The following is a 7,972-nucleotide window of genomic DNA, read 5'->3' as shown; positions in this document are numbered from 1 at the left end:
ATCTAGGACAGATAAAAATACAGCTTCAATAATCATTTTCCTACAGATCATAGGGAAGCTAGATTTGTTCCTATATAAGTACCCAATTTTCTGATGAAGCTTCATAACCAAATTATCAATATGACATTTAAACGTCTATCATCCAGCCAGATGCCAAGATACTTATATTCTGAAACTCTCTCAATTACAGATCCATTTGCCGCAGTAATATGCAAACTATTAATTCAGACGAGATCACTCTTGTCAAATTTGAACATTTATTATACAAGCGGCATAATACATGCATATGAATTTTTGGCGGTGTGCTCTGTCCGGGGGGCCCCCTGCCTTCCACCGGCGTGGAAAGCGCGTTAGCAGGGGGAGGCAATCTAGGTGTTCCCCCCTCTGGGCCAAGCCCTTGGCCCAGAGAGCCAGGAAGGGGGAACGGCATCCTGCCTCAATGACGATCAGAGTGGGCCGCGATCGGGAAGACGCTCGGAGGTAACTCAGCCCACTAAGACCGTCAAAGAGTGCCACAGGAGGACTGCTGTACATTATAGTCCCTGGTCCCCACGGGCCGACGCTTCGTGGGTTCCGCGGGAGATACAGCCTCGTGTCTCTGCGTCCATGGCGCCCGCCATGGAAAGCCACAGAGACCAGCTAGCGGCTACTCTGGCATCCACCGGCCGACGCTGGTGGAATACCTGCAAACTACCCCGGACAGAGAGCAACGATGACAACAGACGACATCGACATACGCAGGAGGAGCAGGGGAGGAGGTGGGGCGAGCATGCAATGCACAACCAGCAGTAAGGCAAGCGCGAACAATGACATGTTTTGACAGCTTAAATACATGCGCTCTAGTGAGCTGACCAATGCTATGACAGCTACAGTCAGCTGGTGCTGCGTCATGCGTGACTGATTAACCTCTGCTGACCCCCCGGCCGTGACGTACGTGCCTCGGCTGAATTTGCGTCGTTGACTTCATTTCAGACGAGATCACTCTTGTCAAATTTGAACATTTATTATACAAGCGGCATAATACATGCATATGAATTTTTGGCGGTGTGCTCTGTCCGGGGGGCCCCCTGCCTTCCACCGGCGTGGAAAGCGCGTTAGCAGGGGGAGGCAATCTAGGTGTTCCCCCCCTCTGGGCCAAGCCCTTGGCCCAGAGAGCCAGGAAGGGGGAACGGCATCCTGCCTCAATGACGATCAGAGTGGGCCGCGATCGGGAAGACGCTCGGAGGTAACTCAGCCCACTAAGACCGTCAAAGAGTGCCACAGGAGGACTGCTGTACATTATAGTCCCTGGTCCCCACGGGCCGACGCTTCGTGGGTTCCGCGGGAGATACAGCCTCGTGTCTCTGCGTCCATGGCGCCCGCCATGGAAAGCCACAGAGACCAGCTAGCGGCTACTCTGGCATCCACCGGCCGACGCTGGTGGAATACCTGCAAACTACCCCCCAAGAACACACCAGCAACTCCGCGGCCCGCATGCGCAGAAGGGTTGACGGAGAGCGCTCTGACTGATGAGCCAGACAACATTTAATAGTGCACCAGCCACATGACCGCCTGAATACGCAGTACCGCCCCAACCCAATGTCACAGTCCACTCATAGCTCTCTGGGCATCCAGAATGTCCTGGACTCCGGGCCGTAGGTAGCGTCCATAAGCAGACGAGGACCATCGGCCCATGGACTTCAGGGTAGACACCGGGGCGATGGCGGCGGCGGTGGTTGCCGCTCCTATACGGAGGGAGTGTGCAGTGTACCGGACCGGTGGGAGCCCGCACGCCTGGCAGAGGGCGCGGAGTCTGGCGGCAAACCAGGCTCCGGTCATGGGCTTTGCCTCTCTTATGAAGAGGGGCTCCTCCTCACCGGCCTGGGGTCTGCTCGTCAGGTAGGAGCTCATGGAGGACAGAGGACAAAACAAGGTGTTATTGCCTGATAAATAAACGGTCACGCCGGCACCAGCTCTGTCCGCCTTGAATGCTTCAGGTGCAGGACGAAATAGAGCGCATGCAACGTGACATCTGCCCGAGTGAGGTCGTGCGCGGGGTTGAATGACAATGTGCGTGTAGAATATTCACCGACCTTAAGGAACCCATAGAAAGCTGTGAGAATGACTGTTTCTAACATTAAATACGAGTGACCACCAAAACACCCCTGCCTCAACCGTGCGATTAACCGATGAACGAGCGAAGGAGTGAAGGGAAGACGTATATCCATGCCTTGGGGATGCTCTTCGTGATGCCATTAAGGAGGAGCTGGACGGATCGGTTCCCCAGCAGAGAAACGGTGGAGGGGTCCAGGCATCGCATGTGGAATGAACACCTGCAACAATACTCTTAACCGACTGAGGCCGCAGCCGCCTAGACACGACACAATGAACTATGAATGCCGCTAGGATTGAATATTCACAGGCATGACGATAACATTGAATATGGAGCAGAACGTAGTGGAAGCTGGGCCCCAGGTAGCGTTCGTATGCCGACGAAGGGGTCCAGGCAGCGCATGCGAATTTGTACGCCTGCTACGACACGTTCGACCGATCGAGGCCGCAGCCGTCAGGATCCAACACGATAGACAATAAATGCTGAGAAACCGAAACGCCAGCGGGCACGAAGGTTCATCAAATGTGGAGCAGAACGCAGCGAAAAGAGACCATGCAGTCGCATTGGTCAATGCGGTCCGGGCCAGAACAGCTCTCATGCATCGGGCAGCGGATACAGTAGGGCACGAGGCATCGCTTGGTCCAGAACCATCCGCTGAAGAGGCAGACCAGGCCGGACAGGGCCGCCCGCAGCCGGGCACAGTCTGCAGAACTCTGTAAATCAAACAGGGAAGCGAGTCTGCGATTCGATCGTTGAGCCGGGGACGAGGATGCGTGGAAAAGAATTTCCCCCTGCCCGGACAGCCATGCGAGCAGCGCATGAATTATTGACGAACGGAATGTACGAACGATCATAGTTGATAAATACACGGTGCACCGTTACGCAGAAGAGAAGCGTTTCCTAGACCACTGAGGGGCCCCGCAAAATATTAGCGACGATAGAGAAACTGCACGTCGCGCATAACACCCTATCCATCGTCCAGTCGATAAACCGATCATGTCATGCACGCAGCATTATAATCAGGTGATTAGTCTTTGAAATAACGCAGAGGGCTAAATGCGAAGAGCAATGCAGGATCCCAACGCAGCGTAAAATGACACATCCGACATTGAAGCGTGACCAGCGCAGCATACATCCCTTTAACATTTAGAAATAAAAGCCCGTAAACCCTGCCCCAAACACCGCGGAGGAGCAGGCGACGAACGTAAATGGTGGAAGGAATAAGCACCGCGTTAAACCAAACAGCCAGGATAGTCGCGCACACGCAGCAGATTGCAGAGCATAATGGCTTGTATCAATTGATGACAATGCACAATTTACAGTACGTTGCCCTAAGGAACCATGCAGTAGCCCGATGCTACTGACCCGAACTATTTATAAAGCCAATAAACTGCAATAATTGGTAAGGCATCATCGCCGTCGTTGTCCCCGAACGAGGTTTGGACATGCCGAAGCAATCGGCCATACAAGCCAGCCTACCAGACAGGCGAGACAGCCTTAATATTATTATAATATTTATCGTTCCTTATCTCATTACTTACATTCATTAATTTATTTATCATTTATCTTTATATTGTTTGTAGCTCCGGAAGCAATTTCGATGCGATCAACGTCAGGTCCCTACCAGAATACGTAGGGGTGGGACGTATACCCACCTCCCATGTCCTCAGGAAAGCGCATTGTGCCGCCTCAGGGCATGAAATGCGCTATAACAAGCTTAGAATGATTGAGGGGGACACAGCTAGCATTAGCCACACCGAATGGCTAACGCTAGCTGCGTGGCGGCACTCGCAATATGGGTGCTAGTGAGTAGAGAGCAGTTCAGATGGAACCCACGGGCTGCAACAATGAATTGAACGCGAGAATCATGAGCTAGTATTAGAAACATGAGCTAGTATTAGCAATCTAACATAATGAATCATGAGCTAGTATCAGCAATCTAACATAATGAAACAAGAGCTAGTATTAGCAATCCAACATAATGAATCATGAGCTAGTATTAGCAATCCAACATAATGAATCATGAGCTAGTATTAGCAATCCAACATAATGAATCATGAGCTAGTATAAGCAATCTAACATAATGAATCATGAGCTAGTATTAGCAATCCAACAAAATGAATCACGAGCTAGTATTAGCAATCCAACACAATGAATCATGAGCTAGTATTAGCAATCTAACATAATGAATCATGAGCTAGTATTAGCAATCTAACATAATGAATCATGAGCTAGTATCAGCAATCTAACATAATGAATCATGAGCAAGTATTAGCAATCCAACATAATGACGCCCCGACGTGCAACACGGGAACCTTGACGAACGCCAGCTAGTTAGCAACGAGCAGTAAGCCTGCCATGCAGCCAGCGAATCCACGAACGAGCCGCGAGGGGAGGATTTAGATGAACCAAATACATAGAGAATCCACACAGCACGTCCACGCCCGAAACTGCAAACATTTCAATGGTGAACGCACCCGGCGCACATCGACAGTTGAGTAATGCGGCAGACGAGGCACGGACAACCTCCGACATCAGCGGCTCATGAATGAAACCCAGTGACCGGCGCGTAGCAATGCTTAAACGGACTCCAACGCAAGCTATGCGAGCAACGAACCATACGCAAGTATGGCACGACGGTGCTACAGAGGGACGGGCACCTCGGCCTCGGAAGCCGGCGCTCCACGACGCCACTAAACGGACCCCCAAACCACGGACCGGAGAGACGACGCGGGCAGAGAGGAACGCAAGAGCAGAGAACGCGGAAGCAGTGAGGACACCGCGGGCAGCAGGCAGCAAACGCACCAAATCACAATACGAGTAAGGAACGCGAGCAAGACGCGGAGCAGCGAGCGCGCAGACACGAGCAACAGCAGGAATAGCAGTAATAGCAGTAATAGCAGAAATAGCAGTAACAGCAGGAATGGCAGCGGACGCCAGCGCAGAGAACGCGGAAGCAGCGAGCATGCAATGCACAACCAGCAGTAAGGCAAGCGCGAACAATGACATGTTTTGACAGCTTAAATACATGCGCTCTAGTGAGCTGACCAATGCTATGACAGCTACAGTCAGCTGGTGCTGCGTCATGCGTGACTGATTAACCTCTGCTGACCCCCCGGCCGTGACGTACGTGTCTCGGCTGAATTTGCGTCGTTGACTTCATTATTTGGATTTCTAGCTCTAGAGAACAACATTAATTTAGTTTTGTTCTCATTAAGAACTAGTTTAAGAGAAATAAAAGCATCTTGAATAGCATTAAAGGACAATGCTCGTTTTTGACAACCTGGACCTTATTTACGACATATTATAAGACGTTTGACTCACCGAGATCACTTTGGTGTAGTTTTGTGGTTTTTCACATGCCTCTGTAATATGATCTTTAGAAAAGTCTTTAGACATGAAATAGCTTCCTCACTTGCTCCACACAGCGTGCTGGAGCAACGATTGCAGGCTGTGAACATGCGTGCTGGAGCAAGTGGGGAAGCTATTTCGTTTCGAAAGACGTTTCTAAAGATCATATTACAGAGGCACGTGAACAACCACAACAGGCCTACGCTCTATGTAAGCACAACTAGCGATTCATAAAGACAGATTGATGAAAACAACCGTTTCGTGGCAGAAAATAGATTTTTTGAAACTGCATTCTCAGTGCCCCCACCACCGCTATTACATGGATATACTGGCTCGCGCTGGATTTTAAATTTCTTCTACATGCCTCCGAACTACACCAAAGTGATCTCGGTGAGTCAAACGTCTTATAATATGTCATAAATAAGGTCCAGGTTGTCAAAAACGAGCATTGTCCTTTAAAAGAAAGTTGCAGTTTTTCTATGGCTAATTCAACAGAGTCAGCAACACAATATAAAATAGTATCATCCGCATAAACATGAAATTGGCAATCATTCTCAAGGGGTCCAATATTATTGATATAAATGGTGAAGAGCACCGGACCTAAAATTGACCCTTGATGAACACCTTTTGTTATAGATAAAAGATCAGACTGGACCCCCCCCCCCTAACTTCACACATTGTAATCTGTCAGATAAATAGTTATTGAACCAGTTACATGTACCTTCATCAAGGCCAATACTAACTCACCTTTCAATCAGTAGGGAATGATCGACAGTGTCAAAGGCCTTTGAAGGACAAATCAATAAACAGGGCAGCACAGTGTTTGCTTTTGTCAAGGGCAGAAACTACATTGTCAGTAACCAGAGTAACAGCAGAGATGGTGCTATGGTTAGCTCTAAAACCAGACTGATGCAAGGATAAAAGGGAGTGGTGTGAAAGGAAATTCTTGAGTTGGCAATTTACAACTGCCTGACTTAGCCAAACAAGATAACCTAGATATTGGCCTATAATTATTAGGGTTGTTCTTGTCACTACCCTTGTGCAGAGGAAGAACATGTGCTGTTGTCCATACTCGAGTGACAACACCAGAAGACAGACAGATTAAAAATATGGGTTAATTGCTCAGCAATTAAAGGGGCGGATAGCTGGAGAAAAAAAGGACCCATGTTATCTTCACCAGTGGATTTCTTGGGATCAATGGCTAAGAGAGCATCAAGTACCACTCTGGAGGATACAGAATAAAAAGAGAATTTTGGAACCACATTAAGGGTAGGCATGTGAGCCTGCTCAATAGACAGATCAACAATAGGCAAGCTAACATCATCAGTAACATCATCATCCTTAAAAATATCCTTAAAAATATGGCCAGCTGCAGCAAAGTGTCTATTAAAAGCAGAACAGATATCTGTTAGATTACTGTATTTACAGTACAGACCTCAAATTTAATCTCAGAAGGTAGAGGAAGAGGAATTGCTACTGTTATGTTTTATTACCCTCCAAAATTTAGAGGGATTTGAGTAGGTATCAGTGACCAGATTCAAATAGTAGTCAGACTTAGATTTTTTAACAAGAGACGTTCATTTATTCCTAAGGACTCTAAAGGCAGCCCAATGAGAGGCCTCATTTGTACGTGTAGCAAGGGACCAAGCTGCATTACTAGATAGAAATAAGGATGACAATTCAGGGGTAAACCAGGGGCTAGATCTGTTCTTTACTCTGTATCTTTTAAAGGAAGCGTGTTCATTTACCACTGATAAAAAAAGTAGAAGTAAAAAATTCTAAGGCTAGTTCAACATCAGGGATTGTACATGTGGAATAGATACCACTGTTGTGAAGGTCACAAAGAAAGGCTTGTTCATTAAAATTATTAAGGTTTCTTTTAATTCGATTATGAGGAGGGGTTCTTTTGACATGTGTATCACGAATACATACAAATGGGACAGTGGTCATTAATATCCAGATCAAGAACTCCACTCTCAGGGATTTTATCTCCTCTGTTATAGAAAATTAGGTCAATGAGTGAAGATTGTAGGGGATTCTTTAAGTTAGGCATAGTAGGAACACTGATCAATTGGGCCAAATTAAGACTCGACATAACCTCTTTAAAATAATCTGAAGCATTTGTTAGCCAATCAATATTAAAATCTCCCATGACTATGATTTCAGAGTTGGTAAAGCGAGACAGTAGATCGGCCAAACAGTCAATAGATCTGACATCAGCAGAAGGGGGTGTATAGACACCAACAACAACAAAAGAATTATTAGACCCATTCTCAAATTTAAGAGCAAGAAATTCAAGACATGAGGGTATAGTTACAGTGACTAAAACAGAAACAGTAAAACAGGATCTAACATAAATGGCTACACCACCACCTCTGCTAAGCCTATCACTTCTAAAAAGGTTAAAACCAGTAATTTCACACCACAAAAAGTAAAAAATTGTACACATTTTATAGCATCGATTTTCCTATCTGTTTGAATAGCAATTCAAGGATGAGTGAGTTGCCTCAGTGTGAGAGTCATGTGAGA

Source organism: Borostomias antarcticus (genome assembly GCF_949987555.1).
Source record: "Borostomias antarcticus genome assembly, chromosome: 9".
In the NCBI taxonomy this organism is placed as follows: Eukaryota; Metazoa; Chordata; class Actinopteri; order Stomiiformes; family Stomiidae; genus Borostomias; species Borostomias antarcticus.
This window is presented reverse-complemented; position numbering follows the sequence as displayed.